At 44.3% G+C, this 26,846-nt stretch overlaps 1 protein-coding gene across 6 annotated transcripts in view; it reads right to left on the bottom strand.

Moving 5' to 3' along the window:
- The window catches only part of elmo1 (engulfment and cell motility 1 (ced-12 homolog, C. elegans)), a 109,620-nt gene extending 84,068 nt beyond the window's left edge, over window positions 1–25,552 (bottom strand). For 4 of the 6 annotated variants that reach the window (XM_086192665.1, XM_086192670.1, XM_086192669.1 and 1 more), the window contains exon 1: window positions 25,333–25,552. The gene's annotated coding sequence lies outside the window, so the exon portion shown is untranslated. Of the gene's footprint in view, window positions 1–15,464; window positions 15,484–21,248; window positions 21,268–25,332 lie in introns of those variants that run through there. The other 2 variants (XM_086192667.1, XM_086192668.1) reach the window with 2 other exon arrangements.
- Between the last annotated feature and the right edge of the window lie 1,294 nt (window positions 25,553–26,846).

The following is a 26,846-nucleotide window of genomic DNA, read 5'->3' as shown; positions in this document are numbered from 1 at the left end:
CATTTGAGGAACTTTTCTTCCCTCACTTTTTCAAAGACTTAGTCTACAATCATTTTTCATATGAGAGAGATTCCTGCCAAACCCACTCAGCACCCAACACTAATACTATGAAATGAATAATGTAAGCCCAAGCCCTTTTTTTAGCTGTATCTCATGGAAACATGAATGCTTGGAACATACTTAAGATTTGGATGGATAACTGAGGTGGATCTTGTTACATCAGTGGTTAACACATTTCTACGGTTTGCCTCTTTTTCTGCAAGAAAACTGTGTCACACTGGAATCAGATGGGACCATCATGGCAAACCACAGCTGATGCTCTACGGTGACACTTGCAACGTTCAATCCATGAGGTGATGAGTGATGGATACCAAAAGTCTTGGACTGAGTATTGAGTTTCCTCTGGAGCTGCTTTAAACTGGTTTGTGACAACAATCCGCTGCCATGTTACATGTTCCCTGCCATCAGTACATCTGAAATCCTGAATAAGGAGCAGGCAGCTGTGGTCAGAGGCTACAGCTGCCTGCAGGTCGCTTGGTGTTCCAATCAGCAGCTATTCAGACTTAAGCAAGGCTGGTTGGTCTGAAACAAGAGAAAAACAAGAAGAAAAAAAAAAAGATTTAATTACTAACGCTGAGATTCTTTGTAAAATCAAGCATTGCAGGGCAAAACAGGGAGGTTTCTATGTCAGCGTAACCCTGAAAAAAGTTTTTTGTTGAGAAAAAAGCAAAAATCGCGTTTTTTGTTCAGCTAAACTTGGAAACTGATCATTACTTTAATGCTTAACAACAATAGCAATAATAATGCCTCTAATAAAAAGGAGAAATCTCTGCGTTCATGTTTGTCATTTACTTTTCTCTACGTCCAACCCACCTCATATTCGGCGGGCGTGTTACATGCAATGAAGCACTACTGTGGGTGTTAATGGAGATTAGCGGTGGCTGTGACCTTGACTCACATCACTACAGTTCCTCTTTTCTCATACTACGATTGCATCTGTGCCTAAGTGAGCCGATGCATGGATCTGATACCTCATAACTGCAACAGGACCCGCTAGCTCCTGGTTAGCACAGTCATCTTCCGACTAATATTACATACAGGAAATCAATTCTTCTTCGCTGCACTAAAACAGTAGCTGAAGACAAGACAGTCCGTGAAATTAGGCAGTCTGTTACTGCAATGATCAAATTACATCACATCACATCCACGCAGGGTTAGTAATGTATACAGTTGTTAATATCGGTGTAAACATGCTGCTAGTCCAGGAATCGGGATCTGGATTGAAAAGGAAAAGCATGTCCTTACATTCACTGTTCATTTGTAATATTTACGATCAGGATATATTTGAGTTTATAGTTGCAATCGGTGCTTAATTCCTCTGTGATAGTGTCAGCTAAAGCTCCCAAACGTAAAACTGTCAAAGCAGATGTGGAATCATATCAGACAGGTGTTAAAATAATTCAGTTCCCTCGCTTTAGCTTTCATACCCCCCCCCCCCCCACAACCTTTCATACTCATAGATTTTCTCTCCCAGTTTTCCGAGATAGAAAAGATTTCCCACAGGCTGCTTGCAGAGGAGGTTGTCAGGCAAAGATAATTCTGAAACACCTCAGGGGAACATCCATTATTCAATACCGCATCCAAATGAATTCCATTTGAAGAGGAATAATGTACTTTACTTGTAATCATCAAACTCCAATACTGATGATCCCGGCAGAACCTCTCAAGATACAGAGGTCTGTTACGTGTGGTTAGAGGAGCTGACAGAATGCGGGGCCATATTTTCTTTTCTTCTAAGAACACAAACTCCGCAGCACCTTGGAAAATAACACCTAACAAGTAGGTGTACGATCACACAATGTCCTGCTTCTCCAAACAACCGCAGCTCTAAAAACAGCAACTAGCTCTTTTTGTTGCCCTGTGCACAATGAACTGCCTGTGGCTGGGTGGCGCTAAGCTAACACACAAGAATAAACACAAGTTATTAACCTGCAGAAACACCCCGTATTCCCACACGGAACAGGATACTGGGAGATTGGGAGTCTGAGCAGGAAGTCTCAATTGGATTAAATTTACGTGGGGAAGATGTGTAATGCAATAACCGGTTCATAACGACGAAAGTCAATTCCATTTGGACAAGAAAAAGTCCTCCATCAAATTAAAGCTTAAGAGTCCAGATCATCATCATCATCATCATTACTCCTCCCAGTACTCACATACTGGTCTGCAAGCCATCAACTATAATCAATTACTGAACTGTACAGGGTGAAATAAACATGGCAGTAGTTTTCCATGTATGAGGTGTAATTTTGGACCAGAGTTAAAATCAGACGTGACCCAGTAATAGTTCAAATCACATGTTACGTATGGGAGTGACCAGCCGCAGCCTGACCACGGGGTGGAGGGAACAGGCCGACAGCTACTGCTAACTGCAGCAGCTGCTTAACTGGACCCAACACCCTTTTGGCACGAAATGACACGAGGCGATAAACTGCTAGCCGGGTGTCGCTGCCCACAGGAAGCGCAAGTATCTCCCTGCTAGCCCCACTGAGAAAAAGAACTAAACATAACACGGAGACGACGAAGAATACAGAGAATAAGAATCCAAAAAAGACAAATACAAATAACACAAAGAAAGAGAATATCAAGAGCAAATATGGGGATTAATATGAAGAAGGATGCAACAAACAGGAACAAGAATTCAAAGGTGTTTAAGTGAATATGAATAAGAATATGAAGGACCTGTCTTTGAAGAACATGAACCAGAATATGAAGCACATGAAGGATACAAAGAATATGAATATTAAGAATGTGAATACAAAAATAATAAGCATGAGAATTTTCATAATACAAATTTGGAGATTCATATGAAGAAAATAGGAGTAAAAATACAAGTACACTGGTGAATATGAAGAAAAATACAAATCTGAAAAAGATGAATCCAAAGAAATATACAAAGAATATGAATATTAAGAATGTGAATACAACATAGAATACAAATATGAATGCAAATACCGAGGCTATGAATGAGAGAAAACAAATACAAAGTATATGAATACCAAGAATATGAACACAAACTCTGTGGGAGGAGGAGGAGGAGGAGGAGGAGGAGGAGGAGGAGGAGGAGGAAGAGGTCCTCCAGACTGGGCTGCTCTCCTCTGGTCTGAGACCAGCTTCACATCTCACAGCTTCAGGAGGGAAATGGAATTAACAGCTATGTACAGCACGGCTGACGGGTGGTGAAAAAAACCAGCACAGTTCAGGCTGTGATTATACTGATATAATTAGTGCCCAGTTTAGGACACACTGTGTAAAATGTGTGTAATTTGTATGCTTCATGTTTCATCTGTTGATCCACCATAATCAAGCACCCGAATCCTGACAGCGTCGGAGCACAGCAGCTCACACCATCCAAGCAACGGCCACGGAGAACACAGCCACCGCTAACAGGCCAATATGCCCTGTTTCCCTTCAGTTTGGTCAGTTTGGTATCAAGGAGGAAAGCTAGCGAGCCGATGGAGGAAAATGCTGAGTGCCGTTATCTTTTCTTTCACCCGAACTCATAAAAGCAAGTTGAAGAATAGGTTTGATACAAATAGGCAAACAAGTGGAGTGATGCCTGAGAGGACTCCTGCCACTGGACTGTTTCGTGAAATATGAGACAACGGAGGTGAAACTTCTGTATCCAAGTGCCAATACCTCGACGTTGTCATGAAGGCTGATGCGTGACTGAATGAACTGTCCTAGACATAACCTTGACGCAGGTTTACATGATGTTCCCAGCTATTTCCTGATCGATCCAAACTGGTGATATTTTGGAGCGTTTCAGGTGTTATGAAACATTACCTGGAACCAATAAATACAGCGCTGTGTATATTTTAATCCTCAGTGCTTAAAGTGCGTTATGCAAGGTGACTATTACATGTTGTTTTTTTTCCTCCATCGCCCTGCTAACTGAAACACAATGGGCTATGTGACCTGTTCAAACACAATCCCCTTCCTATTTAGATTTAAAAATAACATGCCATCTTCCCCCATTATATAACTCAATATCAGTCAGCATCAAGCTCAGTGGTGAGAGCACAAAAAACAGAGAAGAGCCGCACAATTAGGTGTTTACCCTGGAAGCCTTTTCACAGGAGTGTGTGTGAGAGAGAGTGAGAGAGCCCACAGGCTTAGTGAGTCACTGACAGAGTAACCTTCTGCGCTCCAGCTTCTCAACCCTGTTGGAAGGAACCCGTCCAGGTCAAAGACCCAATTCTTGCAAAAGTGGTTTTTCCAAACTGGGCGATAAGGGCCAGGATCCAAAGATGTCCTGATTGGAAGTTTCAGTGATTCTCTGGTGGAATGCTTGAGTAGTGGTTACCGTCTCAGGGTATCATCAGGTATGACGTGGGTGTTTTCTCAAATTACACAAACTTCGTTTACACTTGCCAGTCATATCTAACGATACATACTCCTCCAATGAAAGGCAGATTTGGGAAGAATATTCCAGATTCCAGCAGTATTAAAGTACTCCCAAGTGGCTCCAAACATGAATCTGTGACTCATATTCAGAGACCATGGAAATCCTCAAAACGGAATACTAAGGCAAGGATATCCATGGATTACGGGGGGTTTTGCACGGTTTCAGTTACGGAGATGCTGTCTGATCCAATGTTGTCCTCTAAAAGTAAATCCCTGTTACTTTCTAGTAATGTGGCAAGCAGGCTGATATCCACGAGTTACGCTTTTAAAATCACAAATAATTACCACAGTTACTAGGAATCACACATCATGAAAATACCCTCCCAAACTTTCTGTGCACTCAACCATTCATCTATCCTGACCTTCACCGGGAGGCTTTGACAGATTCTAAGGCTGATAACCGCCGATTTCTAAATTACCTCAGCTTTACCAAGAGTTAAGATGCGGAATAGAGAGATAAAAAATGTCAGCTAGACTGTGTGTGTCCCCAGACGACTCGACAGCGGCTGGTGTCCAGGCCTGAGGGGCCTTCAGCATACATGGATCCAGAATTCCTGGAAGGGATTCAAGTAAAATGTTCAATGATATTTTTTAAAACGGTCCCAGAAACACCCACGAGACGTTTTCAGCAAATGAAGCAGAAAAGCGGTTCCTAGACTGCAAGAGACCAGTAACCTTTTTAGAGAATGCGCCCTAAAACTGAGCAGTTCCTGAACAACTTATGACTAAAGATCCCAGTGTTCTGTTGATTTTGCTGACTAAACCCTTTCACCTGGAGGTATGCAAGTTTGGACAATTTTTTGTCTTTTCTGTCCAGTGTTGATGGCAACTTGGAGCAATTGCACACCGAAAAGATAGCCGTCACAATGCTTTTGGAATTACGATGGATGCCGGCCAACACAGCGACTAAGCTTCTGGTGTTTCAGGGGTAACTATTATCACTCTTTTGCTCCGAGAGCGCTGCTTTAACACAAAAAGGTTTCATTTAAGGCAGAGATGGCAAAACCTCGGTGACGGAACCAGCAGAGGGGGCCAACTTTCATTGCCCCATTTATTGCAGCCACGCCTGTTTACCAAATGTGGGTCAAACATCAGTAGCACCAGGCGCTATTGCAAATTCATGACATGAGATTTTGAGCAATCGGAGCGCCGATTAGACGGCCCACATTACAGGTGTTAGCTTGTTTTGAGTGAAAGCAGCTCCAGCTGACACGTCGATGAAGCAACAAGCAGGTGCGATGCAGCTTGTAAGAGGTTTTGCAATCAGCAGCTAGCCCGGCGTTTAACTCCTTCCTCTCACAGGCACTCCAGGAATTAAAACTAGCTATCTGAATACCTCTACCTTACTGATGGTGGCAGATTCTTTTGGGCTGAAGACCTTCCAGAGACACACCCGGGTGCTTGTTCTGCTACTGCTCAACTGAACTGTTGCATCCCAACAGTGATACGCCTTTTTTTTTTTTTTTTTTTTGCATTTCTGGATTAAAACTCTCCTGCATCGAGTTTTGTTTGGAATGTTTCATTTTTACCACAGGATGCTGGCTAGCAAACCAAGCACGCGTTCAAATTAATGGATAGGAAATGTTCTCAGTTGAATGCTCACGTCTCAAGTTAGTAGCCATGAATAGTCAGGCATCAAATGGGTATTAAACTTTCAAAGGGTTTCATTTATATTGCACTCTCTCTATATTAACAGGTCTTGAAATGGTTTTCCTGTCTTCATTCATACACATGCAAAGGCACCAACCAGCTCATCGAGCCAATCAGAGATTCAGTGACTCGCTCTCCGGAGGAGCCGAGAAATGCTTCCACAGTTTGGAGAAATACACTGATTAGCTTTCCTAAATGAGAAGATTGATATAACTCTCACATCTGTACAGTACACATGTGGCTGGAGCCACAAGACCGTGGGTTTAACCGTGGTCAGATTTATTGCTCACTTCCTGCGTGGGTCATGTCTCTCTTATTAAGGGACTGTTATGTGTATCAACGTTATGCGAGGGTATAGATGTCCATGTAAGACACCAGTCGCCTGAACCGATAGAAATAGGATTTATCAGTGACACGCAAGATATGCCTCTGACCTGGCATCACGCTGCCTATATATTTGTTCCGTACAGATCAGCTGCAGGTAAGGATTTATTTTAACGACAGAGTTCTGCTGTGTTATCTTCGAAGCCGCCTGCTCGGGTCAGGACTGCAGTAGTACACATTTCCAACACAGAACCTTGACGTCCGTCCTTTGTATCAAAGCTGAAATCCTCTGCGCTGGCAATAGCTGAGGGTCGACGGTATTTATTTTCAGATTGTCTGTTCATACAGCAAATGCTCATTGATATCTTAAAAAAACACCTGAAGGGAAATACTCTGAATGTGACACAAACATCGCCTTGGACTCAAGGATGAAGCTTCGGTGGGTCAAAGGTCAAAGTCACAGTGGCTGCACAAATATTGTTTCTGGCTATGACTCTGTTTTTCAGTCCCCAATAGTTGAGAGCAAATATCACACAAATGTCACATATCACTTCATTGAGTCACACTGTTCAACAGGTCAAAGGTCTTCTTCAATGTGACATAAAAATCCTCTGAAAAACATGTTTCTGGCCATATTTAAATTCAACTCCATTCAAGTCAGAATATCATAGGGTAAATTAAGAGTCTGGACAAACATGAATGTTGTCTGCACACGTATGCAACCGGACAGATGGGCGAAGGCGTACAACTGCAAAGTGACGATTCAAAAGGAACCCCTGTTTCAAAGACACCGATATTCATGATGTCTGGTCTGTATCATGCGGTGTAAGACCGCCGTGTTTGAGCGCCTCTGTGACCTTGCTGCTCCTTGCTTACTTTATGTGCTGGGGCCTGTAATTTGTGGTTCTGCTGAACTGTACTGGGTTCTACTGAGAGATGTTCCTAATCTTTTGTAGGATCTGATTCATTTGAATGAGTGAGTGTCAGTAAAGCCCCGACTGTGGACTCCCTCGGCTGCTGCTACAGTGGTAGTTAGACCCAAACGAGCAGGCTCCGTGACAGGTTTATTCACCAAGCAATCACGCTCATGAATAATTGACGCTAACAGCCTGTAGCCTGTCTGTCAGTGGCACACAAACATGCAAAAACATACGCACATGGATTAATATTTATACTGTATTTTGAGTTATGTTGCTGCTATTTCCTCTGTAATTTCGTGTTGAAATAGTCAAGAACCAAAGCCCAATAAACTTTACTTATCTTGATGTACCACTAAAGAAATCTGATAAACATCAAAGTTTAGTTCCTCAGAAGCAGCAGCAGACGGCGGGGGAGAACGCTGCCTCCAGAGCTCAATGCAGAGAACAATGACTGGAGCCTCTGTGGCGCGCGCTTCAAGGAGCAAACCATGCAGAAAAAGTTCACAAGACCTCTAAGAGTATGCATAGAGGGGACGGGACCACACAAAAAACCCCTGCTAGGTCACATGACCAAGGCGGGGATGAATGTTGCTTGTTAGATGGGCAGAGAGGGAAGTCATGGAAACAGGTCTATAGTTCCATTGTCTAAGTGTGGAGCTCGTACGCATGTGTGTGGCGGTGGGAAACGGGAGGCGGGAGGCAAGGCATCAGAAGGGACCAGCGCAGCATTCTTCATTCACAACAGGAAAAAAAAACGCCTCCATCGTAAAGCGACCTTGACTACTCCAGCTGAGCAGCGTGTGCATCATTGCATCACTCTCACACCCCCACTCACTCCAAGTGGGTGCATTACAGAGAAGTCAAACAATCACATAAACGGTCTTTAAAACCTCATGATGCAGCGCTTTCATTGAAAAAAACCAAACCCTTATGACTCACTGTAGTTCCCAGGTTGTGTAACTAATCACATTTTACCACAGGACAAATCAATACCTCCAACACAGCATCATGAAAGACGGGTTTTATCCTCCACATACCTGCTAGTCTGGCTCAAAAGGGCTTTTTTGGAAATAAAAAATAAACCTTACAAGTGCACTTTAAAAACAATACAGTCCTTAAAAGAAAAGGTAAGTCTTCTAAGAAAAGTTCAAATCCACACACACACTGTGTTTGAACAGGCCTCCACTCTTCAGCTCAAGAGCCTTTGTGTTCGACTCAGACGTTCGAAAACAAAACATAATTGAAACCCACTTCCTTAAACTGCTAAAATTACCCACCAGACAACAGGGAAACAAGCACCAGACAAAAGGTTATTTTAGAAAAGATGGTCACTTTATCACAAGTGCAAGCCTGGTTTTTTTATATCCTCCAGCGGCGCTGCTTCTCATTCTTGAAAACACAGAGTTTAACAGTGGTTGCTCCATCCCGTCTAAATTAGCACGGTTTCTACGGGGTCTTCCATCCTATAAGCGGATTACTGCTGCTCATGAGCAAGATAATGATGGTGCAGCTTCAGCGCGTGAATTGAACAACCAAAGGCAGGTGCTGTGAAAAGTTACACCCACAAACCCACAACAAGAGCAGCGCGCTGCGTCGATCAGGCGTGAGCTGTGTGTGACTCCCAGAATAGAACATTATGCAAGAACAATTCTGTAGCTAAAGGCTTAGCTTCACCCATTTTAGAAAGAAAAGAGAACTTTTCTGCCTAAGAGCGTGGCCAGAATAGCAGAGTACAGTAATGACTAACTGTTACGCTCGATACGTCACCGTGTAGTTCTTCTTAAATAAGCGTCCTTTCAAAATGAATGATGGGAGGAGTGAAAAATGCACTCACAGCATTTGTACCAGTAACTTTTTTTAAATTTTTTTTATTTTAGATGTCTAGTAGGCTCTGACTAGTCCTCTGGCAGTTATAGCAAATGCAGGAGGAGCACAAGGTGCCTGCTGGCACTCTTAATATTGAACTGCCTCATTTACAGTTTCACAGTCCAAAATTGTCTTAGAGAAAGTTCCTTCATTTGGATCCGTCCATGTGGCTCCAAAGGTCAAGCGGAAACAGAGTCAAGACAAAAAAATTTTGTGATCGAAACAAAAAAAGGGAAGAAAGAGTGAAAAGATGGAGTTATAATCTTTCTGGACTTAATCACTTACTGTATAATACCGATGTGAAAAGGGTTTATATTTCAATGTAATGCATTTCCCATAAAACAAATACAGATGAGGAAATATGAAGTCTGCAATACCGTTTTAGTTTTTTTTTAAAAATCAAGTGGCTTGATTGACGTCATTTACAAAAAAAAAGTTTCCCTCTCTGACAGAGCAGGAGCATATTCTTGGGTACAGAGTACAGCAGGGAGCGTCACAGTTGGGACGCGTCTTCGCGGGGTTAGAAGCTGAAAAGGTTACTGCAACACTGATGACTAGAAACCCTTTTCAGTCCCACTTTGTTACATTACGGAAGCTTATCTCCGATGTTTGCAGTGCCGGCAGGGTTGGCATGTGCTCCATCCAGCTAAATGGGATGTGAAGGATTGGGCACCCTGGGTCAGGGAATTTCCATTGCAAATCATTGCCGAGCCACCAAGGCCGGACTTTCAATTTGTTAGGACAAACATACACAAGCAGGATTGCTCTCAGACGGTATCGTATCAGGGTGACCCATTCGGTCCCGCACACAGGAAGACGGCGTATATTCTACCCATGTGTTTGCTCTGTGTTGCTGGTTTTCCCACGATGGTCAGATGCAGAGAAATATGAAAGATATGAGGGTGAAAGAAATTCTACATAATCACTGGCTTGCAGCTGTGCCAGCGTTTCTGCATGAAGTTAGATTTGAAGTTTCTCAGGGAAGCTTGTCATGAGAGCTGATGTATGGATCCCATTATCGCTGTCTGTGGTTGTTAGCTTGTGATGTTACCCTGCATGGTTACAAATACCACAAAACACTGCTTGCGAAGGTTTTAATTGAAAGCTCCAGACAACTAAATTTCTGGTGAAGCTGAAGTTTTTGTCAGAAGTGGAGCAGAAGACATTTGTTTCCTCATAGCAAGTTTCAAATGTGCTTCTCTTCCCTTTCTCCATCTCACGAACACGCATCACTTTTGTTTTTAGCCTAGTTCCTGCCCACTCCGTATGTGCAAACCGCACCATTTGTTGTGAAAGTCAGGTCATTTGCTAATGCAAATTATGGTGAAATGTATTGGTTTGTTGCAAAAGACCTCCCTGCAAATACCTGTACAACCGTCGTCAGGCAAGAATTAAATAGGACAGAAAAAACATGTCCGGGCCAACACCAAGCTCAACATTAAGAACTCAAAACTGCTTCGGTGGCACACAGTGCATCTAAGGGCATTTTCACACCTGGAAGTCCGAATCGAGATTCAAACCAGAGTTTGTTAATTGTATGAATTGGATCTATTTAATTTTGGTTTTAAATCGCAGCCACGATAAAGAGTTTGAGTGATTACGAGAGCCTGTCAGCTGCGCGTACCTCGTTTGTAGACAGACAGACGTGCATCTGACAACATGGAGTCCATTTAGTGAACCATGGCATGCCTGCTATTACGGTTTGAACCAAACTGAAAAGGACGATGGCACAAACCAAATGAGGTAGGTTTTGAAAATGCACAAACCCATAAGACCCCAAACATTCTAAATACGTCTTCTTCTTCTTATTTAAAAAAAAAAAATGTAAACATTATATCATAATACAATCTGATCATCTATGATTGCATTTTGCTCTTTTATTTTCTCTGTGTCTGATGGAATCACGCAGCCCATAACCACATGTGACATTTCACAGCAATCGATCATTTGGTCTGTTAAGAACTGCTGCTACACTTCATATACATCTCTTAATGGTAACATGGTCCACTTAGCTAAATTCAATAGCTCAGAGGATTACCATCTTCACTGAAGCATGTAATAACCAAAAGGTCATATCATCATCATAACTCAACAAACCATAATCTGCTGCTGCCTCTTTAATAGCTTTTGAAGTGTGTCAAGGTCCGAATCGCTGCCACACCACTCACGCTGTTTTAATGGTCATACCCTCCTCTAAGCTCCAGTCTGCCAGTCACTCCTCCCGGCTCTCAACGCCGTGTCACTCTATTCCCCGTTGACTTGTGCTAGCCTAGATCGAGAGATGTGCGAAGAGCCCGGGAGCATTTGGGATTGATTTGTGGCTATTTTTGCTTGTCCTACTTGAACTAAATGGTTCAGATACTCAGAGGAAGAAGTCAGCAGCTTATTGAACCCCTAAAAAAAAAAAAGAAGAAAAAAAAGAAAAACAGTGGCTGGCTAATGGTTGTGGGAGAGTGGATGCTTTAGTGTAGAGCTCTCAGAGAAAAAAGGCCCCCTGTAATAGAAGAAAGGAATGAGATAGATATATCTATCTATATATAGATATATATAGATATATATATAATATATATATACACACAGAGAGAGAGAGAGCGAGATAAAAGACAGATATAGATTATCTATATCTATATATGTATATGTATGTATATATAGATATAGATATATACAGTATATATCTAATATATATATATATATATATATATTTGTACATTCTCTGTTGGTTGGTCTAAAGGTTTCAGGCATTCTGAGCAGTAAAAAAATGACTGTGCTGGGACCAATAAAAGAAACCACACTAGAAAAGTTTAATAAAAGAAAGGTGGAATAAGCTGTCTCAAGTGGCCGTGCAACAATGCGCACCATGGAAGCAACACAGGTTTACTGCGCACATAAAATGCTTCTCCGCACCGCAGCAAAAATTACTCCTGTTATTAAACTATAACTCAGGCAACTTGGGCCCTCGGAAACACTCATTTCCAACGCATACAGCCACCGGGATGTTGTTGCATGTTATCAGGCGCTACATTTACAATAGCATGGATGCTATCATCACAAGCATAATAAGCCCTGTATGAGGGCACTGACATTACAGGTTATGGGCTTCTTTTTTATTTTTTTTTCCTAGCATGTTGTGGTATGGAGTTGCAGAGTCAAACACGGCCACTACGCTGACGTGATGTTAGCTCACGTCGGGTTATGACATGAGGTTCATTCTCAAGGCAATTTATTGCATTTTTATGCCGTGTCACAAGTGTCTCTCCTGCACAGAACACCGGGTGCTTGGTGTTTTATGAGCCATCACAGCCAAGGTTTAAAAACTTTTTTTTGTGTGTTTGCGCATTCAAATAAGTCCTAAGACACTTCACAAGACGCCACACCAAATAACATTTGTTTTCCAAGGCAATTCAAGAGGGTCGCACACCAGTCAAAAAAGTGGAATTTCTTGAAGATTTAATCAGTGTTTTAGCTCAGGAACAGGAGCCCCTCTATGTTACAGCCCACATGTAAGAGCGCTGAACAAAAACTACTTATCAATACATTTGCTCACTCCAAAAAATTAGATGAACCTACGCAGACCAGGATGTGTTCTCTCCCTCTGTGGTTCAGACTTCATTTCCTCCAGTGCAAAAAGCAGATATTCCGTATCATAGCAACACAAGGGTCTCAGCCGGACAAATGCAGCGCCTCCAAAGCACTCACAAACGCCCCCTACTGGTCGCTTACAGAAGAGTACCTGGCATCGAAAACAGAACTTTTAAAATTCGAAAACACGTCAGTGCAACTAAACTCATACTAACATAGAAAGGTAATGCACGTAAGGGATGGATTTATCCCCCCCCCCCCCCAACTCGGCCTTGGTGTTCTGTGCATGGTCTTTACGTTCTGCTGCAGTATTGCGACAAACAGCATAAAGTCAAGGGCAGCTGGTGCTTGCTGCCATGCTGAGAACAACTAATAGATAAACATCTAAAAAGAAAAAAAAAGTGCTGTGTGAGGTCACACTGCTACCTGCTGGAGCAAACCTCCATCAAATCAAGTCTTCCTTGGTCCTCGCATATGAGGAGGAACAACACAAGTCAAATTAAGGGACTATGGCTTGACTGCAACTGAGAATGCAAACCCACTGACTGAGAGTCTACAGCTGGGCCTTCTATGTGGTCTAGGTGCAGTGAAAGGATTCAGTCACCGATCAGCCATCTACGAGTGGCCACTGTCACTACTGAGTGGGAACAAAGGAGTCACTGTGACTGTCACACACACTCCTCATTACACTCACCCTTTGCTCTGCCAGCTGTCTCTGTGTCCCCTCCCACAGCCCCCCCCCCCCCCCACAGCTGTAGCAATAGATCAAGCAACCCTTAATTCCACACACACACACACACACACACACACACACACTTTGGTGGCTCACCCTGCTAGGTGCTCTTTGCCTTTCCTCTCTGGCTGGCTGCACTTTTGGCGACACTGTGTTATTCACCACCACCACCACCACCAAGGGCTCATCGGTGCTACATCACTGCACACAGCCACAACACACCAGCTTCCACTGGAGGTGATGTTCAAAATATTTGCCGAGTAATTCAGTCTTTCTCGTCTCGAGCAGTGTCACGCAGGAGCGTGTTATTGTTCTACTGCTCATTTTTTCCCGTGGACTAAAACCATGCTTCATACACCCGTCAACCGTGCCCTCCCCTCCCCTGACAGATGCCCCAAGCCCAGAAGTCTATGGCCTCACCCATTAATTTGCCAAAGCTCTGCCCTCTTCACTGCCTTCCTATTATTTATTTATCCCCTCACATCTTTATTTAACCATATGCTACACCCACGCCCTACCTCCCCCACCCTAACTTTACCCACTCCAGCCCTGTCTGCCTGGTCAGTCATAAAGCGACGACTATGCCAGCTCGGCCTCCACCCTCGCAGTGTGGTGACTTGCTTTCATCCTCTCTGCGTGCTGAGCCTCGGCCCTGCGAGGCCACTCATTGGGGCTTTGCTTGTGGCTTCCCTATTATTGTCAACTTCTAGTCAAACAGTGGGTGGGGGCTTCGTTTGTGGGGTTGAAGTGAGGCTGCAGCAGAGCTATTTACGGACTGGTACATATGATTCTAGGAACTTCATTTTTGCCTTTTATGGGTTAACTGCATGTAAACCACTTTTATGTGGATCATTGGGGGGGGGGGGTGACAGGGGGAGAGTGAGGGAGAGGCAAGCACAAGTGGAGGCCATTCCTCAGGCCAGGCTTTCATTGCTGTGGGTACGATGTCATTGGAATGATGTAATCGCTGCCGAACAACCCCCCATACATCTATTCAGTGAGTACTTGGAAACAGACATCAGACATTTTTCACTTGACAGCCTTCCCTGTAATTGATATCGAAAAACATTAACAGCTAACCACATTACATCGGGTTGAGACTACACTCCTTGACCTTTCTCTTCAGTCTTTCGCTGAACAGGAAATGAAGCAGTTCACATTCAGGCAATGTCAGGAAGTATTTCACATTAAACCCTCAATAATCTTTTCGAGCTCAGCATGGCTGTATGGGATCAATTAAGGGTCATTTATATTTTAAGCTTTTGAAAAGAAGTTTGCAACTAGGATGAGAGTAGCCATGTACGGTATTTCCTGCTATGGCCTGGACCTGTTGAGATGGTGACATCATCAAGTTCACTACGCAAGTCCCAGTTTGGCGTATAGAGAAACTCCTCCATGATGTCTCCAGCTATGCTTTGGATATGCTAAAACATCGAGCCCCTGATTGGATAGTTTGACGTCCTCTGATCGGCCAGTTGAACACACCGATTGGCTAATCAGCTCAGGCGTAAAACCCAGGTCAAGATTCAAAATGCTTGTAACTTTAAGTTTGTAGCTTGTAGCTTCCAGGTAGCACACACAAGTAGGAAATCTTAGCTTCCATCTCTCAGACTCCGTGACAGCTAACAGACAAATATTTCTTCAGCTACTTTTAAACATTTTCAAGGGAATTGAAATTCCAAACTTTTAAACGTGCAGAAAAAGATTTCTACTTCTGCTAAAAACCTTGTTGCATATTTGCAAATTACATCTGTGAGCACTAAAGTTTCACACATGTAGAAAATATGCTGCAAAACTTTTGACTCATCCAAAAATCCAGATATGTGGAGGCTATTTTCTTTCCAACCACAGCACACATACAACTGCCAGCTGTGATATTAATTGCAAACATCGTTTCACAAGCTCTGAATATTAATAATCCTTACCTGGTACCGTGTAACTACACTTATTAGAGTGACTTCACACCTGAAGCCTCCACTTCTTTGTAACATACTCTCACCACATGCTTAGACACATCCGGTAGCTTGCCTCTTATTGTAAAACTGGCCTTGGTATTTCCTGTGTCTTTTCTCCAGGACACTGCCTGGATTGGTAAATGCAGCCAGAGGAATCAGACACGACGCAGACGCAAAAATCCAAACAGCGAGTGTTAAGCTTCCCCTCTAGACAACAAAAGAACAGACACAGCAACAAGCACCGAAGGCAACACTAAACCCAGCTAGTCTGCCACTACAATACCCCTCTTCTCTCAATAGAGCGCCACGCTGAGCCCAACTTAGCTGAGCTGTACCATGCCATTCTTCAGCCACGGGTGGGTTTTTTTCAAACAGGGTGAAGCAGGGTAAGGCAGGTGGTTTACAGATGCGGTCTCAGTTGAGCTCAGGCCACCGAAAGTACGACACAATTGTACAACTGTGAAACAACAGAACACTTGTTGTCTCAGATGACAGGAAACACTGCATATCAGCGGTCGCAATAGTGGAACTGACAGGAATGACAAGAATCACAAACACAGATAAGCTCAGAGCAGGAAGAGGACAACTGGAAACGTCAACCCAGGAATCCTATGGTTTTTGCTGGTCTGTTGTCGAGTGAGCCACGTGTTGATTCACTCACTCAAAACCTTAAATCATACAGCAGAAAAGAGAAGAATAGAGCAGGAATGACATGCTCGCAAGTTTTGTTTTAATGAATATCCATTATTATGTGTCATAAATTAAAATGAGACCTAATCAAGTAAATAGAGGCGAGGGTGGGGCGAGCTGAAACAAAATATGGGCTTCTCAAACAGCTTCCTCTCGGCCTGAACTTTGACAGTATCAGCATCTCCATCGGCAGGGCTTTGGTAGTCCTGAAGGGTGCATAGATTACATTAGCTGTTGCTAGCAGGTGATGAATAGCAGTGTCAGAGTGTGAGGGTGATTATGGCTTGTTTATATTGGCTGGTAAGAACCAAAAGAAACTGCACTTCAGGCTGCTACTCAGCTGTAAAACGCAAGCAGGAGAGAAGTCCACTGGAGGCTTGTGCAAGTACACACTGCTGCTGCTTCATGCTGGTCAGTCAGTGGGCAGCAGGGGTCAGGAACTGGGAGACATGTATATGTACAGGATACAATGATCCGGTGTGATGGGGGGAGGCAGAAAAGGAAGGTGAAGACAGGGTGACAAACAGAAGAGCGAGGGGAGATACATGGAAGTATCTTACTTCTCAAGAGTCCCTCTGATATGATTCACTCAGACCGCCAGCCAGAGATCCAGTGAGCTAGTGACCTTGTGGTGTTCCACAAGGACCTCCACTCCTTCTCAGTCCATGTGCTCTAGAGGACGACTTGACTACTCGAATGGAAAACACCGCTGCAGCAAGCTGATATCGCAGGGGCCTGCATCATGACAGAATGGGTTCAAATCCTATCTCAGCCCATTTATTAATTTGCAACACATTTATCTGGGTGTTCCTGCACCTCTCTCTGCAGTCTATTCAAGTAATTTAGCAAAAATAACTTGAAGTGAAAGTGCTTGCTGGAATCATAAGTGCGCCTAGGGTACAGCAAGGTTCATATAATACTTCCTGAGAAATTAATGACAAAATATCTGCCGATGCTTATCATTTGTGATAAAATCAACATATCTTGACTCATTGATCTCGTCATATCGATGTTTGAGAATACGGACGTGGTAATGACAGCAGCAGCGATGTGTTCATAGACGGCGTAGACTGAGATGAGGCAGGACTCCAGCTCATTACTTGAAGTAGTATAAAAAAAACTTTGTGTTTACTCAACAACAAGTAGTAGAAGTTAGACCGACAGAAGTGACTCGAGTGTGTCGTAAACATCGCAGATGGACGCGGAGGAATCAGCTGGTCGGTATCAGCTGGGAGGGTTCGACTGCAGTTAGAGGTTGATAACTGCGTAGTTCAACTGTGAATATTTTTGTTGAGCGGAACTTTTCCAAATCTGGTTTATGGCACGAAGACCACTTTCCACTCAGTTTTATACTATATAATATACAAAAGGAAACTGTCTAAAATGTTTTCGAGTTTTTGTAGTTGCGTGCAACAAGTAGTCAAACGCCCAGGAGACAACGACGTCATCAAGAATGCTTTAGATAACAAACACGTGCCTATTTTATTGTCATCCGAGCACATACAGTATTGTTTGGCCCGTTGAAGTGACAGCAAGAAATCAGCCTATTCATCCTCGAAACAATACAGACATCAAATTAAAAAGACTTTTCAAAACAAAGCCTAACTGCAGTGCTGGCGATACAGGAGTTAACATGGAGGTAAAATATGAGGAATGAGTTTGTGTGTTTCTTGGAATGGTTCCCCTGCCCCCCTCCTCGCCTGGACTCCATATCAAGCAAAACAACAGGCTACTTTTAGTTCCGGTCCACTTCACTGAACCTCCACTCATCCGTATGTGCTGTCTTCTCTCATCAAGGAGTGGCGTTGATAAGATCATCGTTGTTTGCGCGCCTGGGAGACGACATGGGGCCGACCTTTGGCCGGACACCATCTTCAACATGTGACTCAAGGCTAAAACAGATATTTGAAATGAAAAGCAACTACAACCACAGTTGCAATCAGCGCAGCCTTTTCTTGCAGCCCTCCTTCAGTCTGGAGCTCTTCTTCGTCTTTGTACTGAATGAAATACTGGGCATGAGTTTAAACTGACCTCTGTGCCTGATCAGAGAAGAAAGGGCCCAGTGCCAACGTCCATCTTGATCTCTGAGCCCTGAATTTCAAGAGGCTTTCATTAACATAACCTCTGTACTCAGCAGAATGCTGTGTGTGCGGGAGGTCGCAGCAGCTCTTTGTGAGAGCCCCTTCTTTGGCATTTCTCCTGCCGATAACACCCTCAACTTAAATTACATGATGGGAAGCAAAGCATCCAAGCAGAGGAGCCACTGGTGGAGAGAACTAAAACGCCACAGTTCAACCAGCAATTCTGTTGATGTGATAAGAGCAGTTGTAAATTCAAACATCACACTTATGGACCTACTTGCAGCTCTGACATTTGACTTTTCTGTTTCCCATCATGACACAAAGAAACCTCAACACACATCCAGCAGAAAACACACCTCCTGCCAGCTCCTCAAACCTGAGCAAAGAAGAAAGTTGGTTTGGTCACACACGTCACTGTCCACCCTCACAACAAAACACAAAAGACAAGAACTTACACAAACTTACAACAGTTCTGTAGATAGCAAAAGTTAAGTTCACAAAATGGGAGCGCAGAAAACCTCTACCTGGACTTGAAGTTCCAAGACCTGACCCAAGACACATTTAGGTTCTACACCACGACTTATTACGGGTCAATCGACTTGGGTCGGTTCCTGTTCTGTTACTGCGGGTCTCTGGGCAGTTTGTCAGTATGTGTGAAGCCAGAGAGGACCTGAAACACTTGATAAACAGTTGTGATTTTGGCGATGTTTCGCAGCAGGGGTCCAATTGTGAGGAGTAGTTCGAAATGGCGAATGGGCCAAATCATCTTTGTGTTTGTGATTATTAAACCACAAGTCGCACAAGCAGGGACAAGTAGACTTGCACCAAAATAGCGTGCGTTACTCACACAATAGCAGAAAGTGTGGATTATTTCTAATACCAATTTTCTTGGCAGAGGTTTGGATTGTTGGATGGATTAAACTTGTCATGTCCCAGTCAGGCATCACCGGGGGAGGAGGAGGCCTCTGCATGATGTAACACTCAAAGTTTTGTTTTGATCAGTTGTAATTTTATTACAATTCATTCAATTCAAAGTCATTGCCATTCAAGTCTGAGGTTCTGTGGGCTGACTGGGTTTCTTGGTCCCGGGGCTCACGTTTCTAATCAAACGGTCTGGTTCACTTTCAGAGTCTCCTGAGGCCTTCGTTTCTGGACCTGTGAAGACCTCTGCATCATACAACGTTAAAAAGAAGAAAAACATTTGACCCTCTGATCCCTTCCTAGCCAGTGAATTCAATCAAACGCATTCATGAAATGGATTTTGTTCTTTCACACATTAGATTTTTTATGGCCTCAATTTAGTCTTACAGACAAGCAGCATAGCCTGGTGGTTCTATGTAACTCCTTGCTCCCAATATCTTAGCCTCTTGTAACTGTCAATCACTCAGACTCACAAAGACTAAAATGTAAGAAGGTATGGACGATATATAATCAATGTCTAGCGCTATCAGTTAAAAATAACCATCAGGCTTTGCTTCCTGTCCGTCAGGGCTAGAAAATCCTGTAGTGAACACATTTGTGAATAAGAACATTACAGGAATGAGAGTCGCTGATCTGTGACTGTGTGTTTGAGCTTTGTGCCAGCTCACATTTTCACGGACAGGAAGGAAGTATGGAGGGATGCAGGTGGACAGATGAAATAATGGAAGGTTACTCGAATGTAAGCAGCAATGTGGATGTTAAGTATGCAATTGCGAACCAGCTAAAAGGCTGAGAGTCGCGCGCGCACACACACTCATACACACACACTGAATTCAACAGGGACAAGCTATAATTGGGTTACAGCTGAGGAAAACCTGCGTTTAGCACCTGGGTCATCCTGACACACCAGCATAATGCTACCGTGAAAATGGCACATAGAGGCCTTGGAGATCAAATCTGACACAGTACTGGAGCTGCAAATCTCTCCAGCACATGTGCACACATGCTATAAATCATAAAACACCCACGGCACATATGCAGCGTCCTGCTGCAACAGCTGCATGCAGTCGGTCCACCTGCTCACTAAATGTACAGTAAGCTCAAAGTGATGTGGGGATGTACTGCTTATCCATCTACCCTCCTCAGCCAGTAAGCTTAGAGGATGTTCTTAGCAGAGAGATGCTAAATACCACAAACACAGAGATGAATGGAGCCCGAGCTGGCCAACCCCTCGCTCAGTGTTTACAGAGCTCTGCGGCAATGCCACAACTGGAATGCAGCGGGCAGAGCAAGCATGCAGAGGGAAACTTATCAGTTTCTGGGTCATCTAGGGCTACTTCTCTCTGCATGGAGTCTAGACTACGACAGAAAAACACCCCTGCAGATGCTCGGATCTTCAACTGATTCATATTCTAAGAATGGATGGACTCGGTGCCCAGAGAGCAAAAAAGCACTGGGTAAAAGGTCGTAATACAGTCACGAGTGGACTCCATTATGCAACTGCTAAGATATCACAGTTCGCTATGAAACAATACAATTTTCCCATTAGTTTTTTGTTATTTATAGCATCTAGTTCATAGGTCAAAGTGCTGCTTGGTGCTGAATTTAGCCTTGGGCAGCAATTTAAGAGCAGAAGACAGCAGTGGTACCTCAGACATTTCCTCTCAGCCAGCTACAGTATGTCTGTCTGTCTGTCTCTCACCTTCTCATCGCACCTTCGGTACCTACCTGTTTTAATTAACTTCATACCACAGGGAGCAATTATGCAGGCAACGTTCATCCCATTTGAAGCTGCAAATTAATCTAACCTGAAACTGCCGAAGGACGGGTGCAGCAGCACCACAGGAGAACACCGCTATGTTAAAATATCAGGGTTTTTCATTAAGGACCCTCAGTGGCTCGTAACGCAAAGAGAGTGCAGCGATGACAGGAAACTTTGGACTTTACTACAGCAAAGTCACAATTCTGTGCGTTTGGAAAGAGGGAAAAATGGGGAAATGAGTTCATTAAGATGAACAGATAGCAGGCTGGGCATACATGAAGGAGAAAACAATTTACATACCTTTATTTCCCTCTGGGAGCAAGAACAGAGTGAGAAAGCAGACTGGCAGAGTGCAGCAATGTGTGAGCGAGCAAATGAGAGGAAAGTGCAAGAGATGGGGAAAGAGAGAAGGAGCAAAAATGAGAGAGACAGTAAGATATAGTGTGTGAGAAAGCAGAGAGTAAGCTAATGAGAGAGAGATAACAAGCTGTAAGGAGAGGGAGGGGGCGCTGCCGGGCGAGAGCAGCTCCAGAATTGGCAAGGTTGCACTTCAGGAGGTGAGAGGATGCCAAACAGTCAGCAGTGTCAAAGAGATAACACCTGGATGCAACTCAATAAGCCAGGGAACGCGAGGATCCTCTCTAAAGAACACAACCGACGGCATCTCGTCATCAGAGTTCCTTGATTTCAACGGTGCAAGTCAACTTGGCCATGTTTACATTCGGACTTTCATCTACTCTCGTGATGCAACACCATTTCTAACACTGGCGTTTAAAGGGTAACTGTGTTTTGTTTTTGTTTTTTAAACCGGGCTTCTATTTTCTCACGTCTTTGAGTCCAAAATTACAGAAATCTGTTAAATATTTGAGCGAGAACCCCGTGACCTGCTGCAACTGCATCAAAGCACTCTCCACAAACAGAGTATTTTCTGACACCATTATGGACAGAATCCCTCGACCCATGATACCCAAACTAGGGTGTGGGCACCCCTTGTGGTACACACAGCCACATCGGAGGGAGACGATTAAAAACCTGTGGTATCCTCTCAAAGTCCTCCATCAAAGATGAACCGGCTCATCCTCTGATTGGATCTCACTCTACGATCCTGAATTAGACAGCGAGCTCAGGCCAATCAGAGGCAAAGACAGGCTGAGGGTGGGATCCAGTATGGCCAGTTTCTCCTGCATGGAAAAAAAGGGTCCTTGAGCAACGAATATGTTATTGAACTTTATGAAATATGGAAAAAATGTTGAAGCCATACGCCCTTGAGAGCAGCAGAAACTGTCGATGATGCAGTTCGACAGTGCAACAGTACTAGCCTGTCAGAATCAGTCCTATGATCATCCTCCCGACGCACAGCCAACTAATAGGGGCGGGGCTGGCGGAAGCGAGACAACAGTGTGGTGATGTAGAGAACGCTGCGTAGGGGAAGAGTAGAGCATTCAAGAAGATCTAGAGACTGATCAGGGGTCCATGCTTGCACCTCTCCCAGTTGTGGCAACAAAACTCGTCATAATGCTTTCACAGACTACTGCCAGGGGACAGAGACACAGTGAAGCAAGCTGTGCTGTTCTGAAACATTTTTTTTCGCTGTCAATCTAGTTTTACAGACAGGAGGCGAAGCCTGGTGGTGACTTAAAAACTTCTTGCCTCTGACATCTATTGTGCACCTCTTGTAACATTAAATTCTTTTCAAGCTCGGATGAAAACCCGGGCCTGGTTACAAGAGCTATACAATAGAAGTCAGGAGCAAGCAGTTACCAACAGACATCAGGCTCGGCTTCCTGTCTGTAAAACCAAATTAAGGGCTAAAAGAGTCCTGAAGTGTTTAAGAGCAAGTTTTCATGGATGAGGCCACACGTCCACACACTCTAACTGCAGAGAAACACAGTTCCAGTAGTGCAGAGACCTGCTCCAGAGCGGCGGTCGTGTTATTCTCTTAAGTTACTGTGTCGTCCAGGTATAATCCTGCTCTTCTCTCCATCTCAGTAGGGATCCTTTCCATAAGGTCGTCAAACACACCCAATAACCTCAGCAGGTCTGAGGCAAAAACTGCCCCATGCAGACGCTTCATAGTTGCTGGACTTGTGGTTCTCGATTGTCCCCAGTAATCATTGAGACCCAAAAAACATGAGAAAATAGGCCCGCATTTAAAAATACTGGAATCTTTCTTTAAGACTCTCTGGGGAATCAAGAAATATTTATTTGGTCGAGCCAGCTAACAAGAAATGGAGGTTTACTGTGGCTAATAAAACTAGCTGTCACATGTGTGTGCATTCCTGTTGACACATAGGTCCCTCAGGTGGCTGTAAAACTGAAATATAACGCTTCTGGCACCCGTCAGTCCTGGGCTGCCCCGATAAAGCTGTACTCTTTACTTCACATGGCAGTTAAACAAAATAGTGGAAGTTAGTGGCTTGTTCTTGAGAATGAGTTTAATTGCTTTTCTTGACTGCTGAAGTTGTGCCAAACCTTCTCTAAACCCAAAAGAACATCAATCTCTATCCCGCCATCGACCACGGTCTCAGACAAGGGCTGCACATGGCGGCCAAAACCTCACCGGGCGACCCAGAGTCCCTCAGGTCAACAAGATTTATGTCAAGTTCATCCTCACGAACAACAGTGAGGTAGAAGCAGGCCCTGGATTTCTCCAGCAGCAGACGGAGACACGGCTGCGCGCGTCCCTGAGCTACCCCGGTCTGCGTTTATGGTCCGGATGACACCGTGATGCCAGCAGCGTGCAGCTCCATCACAACCGGGACGTCTTCGGTGCTTAACAGGGCATGTAAATGTGCTCTCGCTCTATCAGAAACCACCTTTAGGGGACCATGACAAGACATCAGTGTGGCCCCCGGGCCGGCTGCTCAGGCACTGCTGTGTGTCGGCGCCGGATGCTGTTAAAGTCTATTACTAGAGACTAAGTGATCGCTGAGGAAATACGGTGCAGCAGGTTTCCACAGGCAAACAATGGTCCTTTCACCGCCCGAAATGGGACGACTCAAACATAAACGTTACAGTTCATCCAGAGTTTGGACATTTCTGGGATTCTGTGTGTTCATCACCGATCTGACTCCAGATCAGGAGATAATATTAACAGTGCAAAGGCAGGTCAGTTGCACAGAAGGCAGACGGCAGGAGCTCTGCATGGAGGGGGACTGCGACTGAGGGGGCAAAACAGAGGTCTTAGGAGCAGGTCCATCTTCTGTCAGGAAACTTTCAGTTTGTTTGTATTTCTGTGTCAAATCTAAATAACGGTTTAAATCAACCCTTTTTTTCAAGGCTCCTTTCAGACTAAACCTTTTTGAATATCATTTCCCAGCATTGTCATTTTGTTCCTATTTTGAGTCACATAAAAGTTTCCTGTATGGCTGACTGATTTTAAGAGCACATACACACACACACACACACACACAGACACATTAATTCCTCAATTGCAAACAATATAAAGAGGAAATCAGTGGGTGATGATAGACATTTTAAATCAAAAGCAAGGATAAATGGTGGGGTTCTTCCTAACCGACCAGATGATGGTTTCTAGACCGTCTTCAGCAGCACTGCTGTTCTTCATTTGCACATCTTTGCTTTTAGCAAACATCACAACCAGTTTGGATGCGGCACTCGGCCACGATGCAGGGTTCAGCCTTGGCTGGCTAGGAAGCAGTTCTTCACTAAACTGACCCGAGCCCTCCCCGGGGTTCAGGGGTCTTCAGTTCCACTCTACTCTGAACTTGTTGGGTCACATGGAAACTTTTAGGAAGTTTCTCATGTCTGAGAGCTGGACCTCTCCGTGTAGTAACATGACTTCTGGAAAAAGACCAGTTTTCAGATCTCTGGTGGAGATCTCCAGAGCTCCAACACACACCAGCGGTTATCTGGTCAGTCTCTAGCCCCAGGCCCGGTGTGGTGGTGCGGTGTGGCCCGGTTTGGTGGCGTAGAGCAGCCGGCATGCTGGAGCTCCGCACCATTCAGCAGCTCTTTTATTAGCAGCGAGTGGGGACACCGTGTAAACCAGCAGCAACATGCGACTGCCTTCTTTCTTCATCACAACACAACTTGCAGCTCCACGCAACCTTAAACCAGGACTAACAAGGCGCGGAGGGATGGATTTTAACGGCAGTTTAAATGTCACCGCAGCTGAATGTGTGAATGGAGCTCTCATCAGACGTGTCAATAAATGAGCAGCGCCCGCAGCCGCTGCCTGGCTGAAGTCAGAGACAGACAGACAGAGACAGCCAGAGGAGACCAACAGATAAAAACAGCCTGCGATCAAGCGACCGCTCGCCGAGGCAAAGCGCAGCAGACGCCGCCAACATTCAGCCAGAAACCAAGTGTCGCTGCGCAGCGTTCCTGCAGGAAAAATCCCGATAAAGGAGCTTTTACCGACCTGATGAAGCGAGGAGACTTCTTCTACTACAGCGCTGCTGTTGTCCGGAGTTTGCGTGTGTTTTGTGGATGTGTGTGTGCGCGCGCGCGTGTGTGTGTGTGTGGATGTGTGTATGTGTCACTCAGAGGTGTGTTTCTCTCTCTCTCTCTCGCTCTCTCTCTCTCCCCTGTGCTGAAGAGAGAGAGAGTGAGAGATAGTGCTGATGTTTCCACTTCCTCGTTTCTTCTGCCGTCTGCTGGCTGCCTTGTTGATGCCAAACACAGGAGGACTGCGGGCAGGCGGGGGGCGGGGGGCGGGGGGCGGGTGGACTGGGGGGGGGGGACGGGCAGGGCCAAGTCCCACTGCTCACTTTGTTAGGTACACCCAGTCCCAAAACAAGTGCTGCTGATAGACTCCCTTATTAATAAAATAAATTATCGTTGTGACAACAAATGTAAATATCAAAGACCACATGTATCAAAGCATGACTGCAACCTGCACTTTTTCCCTGTGAAACTGTGAAAAAACACAACAGCAAATGAATCAAACTCCATCCGCATGAGGTGGAGCACAGATAATGACCGCATGCTCACTTTTGGGTGAACTAAGACAGTGAATAAGGCATTTACGGGGTTTTCCAAGTGGTCTCCAAGCTACGTACTTTTTTGTGTCGTTGATGATCCCTGCGTGCTGGTGTCACTGGCGTCTGTCCAGCTCACCCGATGAACCCAGGTCTTTGTCTAGGTTGCTACGGCTGAGCAGAGGAGCCGCCTGTGTTCTAACGATGTTTCCGTTGCGACTTATTGATTCAGGAAGTTAAATCTGTCAATGTACTTCCAATTGCACTTTACTTCCTCCCCCGCATTCCATATTTTCAAATCCAACAAAACCAATGAACTCCTGTTTTATTTAGATTTATCCACTGATGCTTGTGTGTTGTAGTGGGTATCAAAGTATCAGGATTGATGACAACACGAGTCAGGTTCACCTGAAGGGTCACCGTCCCTCCAGACATACAATCAAAGAGTAAATACATCAAATAATAGAATTACAGTATTCAGATATTAAATTCCACGATGGACTGAAAATGATTTTTGTCTGCGAGTGAAAGCGGTTCACACAAAATAGTTTGGCGTTTTATCTGAGAGTCACAAATGCAAGCCGGGGAGAACCACTCCTGATTTAATTTATGCAGCAAAAGTGTTTTTTCCTGCTTCATCTGCATAATTTACCAGCCAACCTAATTTATTACCGAGTGAATTCACGTATACGCTTTCTGGAAATTTTTAAACATTGGTCACCAATGTGTCCTCTCACACACATGCGCGCACACACACACACACACATACACACAAAATTTTAATCTGTTATATTTGATGGGAAAAAATGCATTTCGACTCCATTCTCCAAATGGTCTTCAAACACTGAGGAATGGAGAATGTCCTTTTAAGAGCATTTAGCTGTTTTCTTGTTATTGACCCGGCTGATTGACCCAAAGCTCCCTCAGGCTCTGGCAGAGTTGCCCTCACCAGATT

Source organism: Aulostomus chinensis, chromosome 22 (assembly GCF_037954235.1).
Source record: "Aulostomus chinensis isolate RoL2024-O1b breed Wild chromosome 22, RoL_Achi_v1.0, whole genome shotgun sequence".
Taxonomy (NCBI): Eukaryota; Metazoa; Chordata; class Actinopteri; order Syngnathiformes; family Aulostomidae; genus Aulostomus; species Aulostomus chinensis.
The sequence above is the reverse complement of the archived record's forward strand: the minus strand, read 5'-3'. Positions and strand labels throughout refer to the sequence as shown.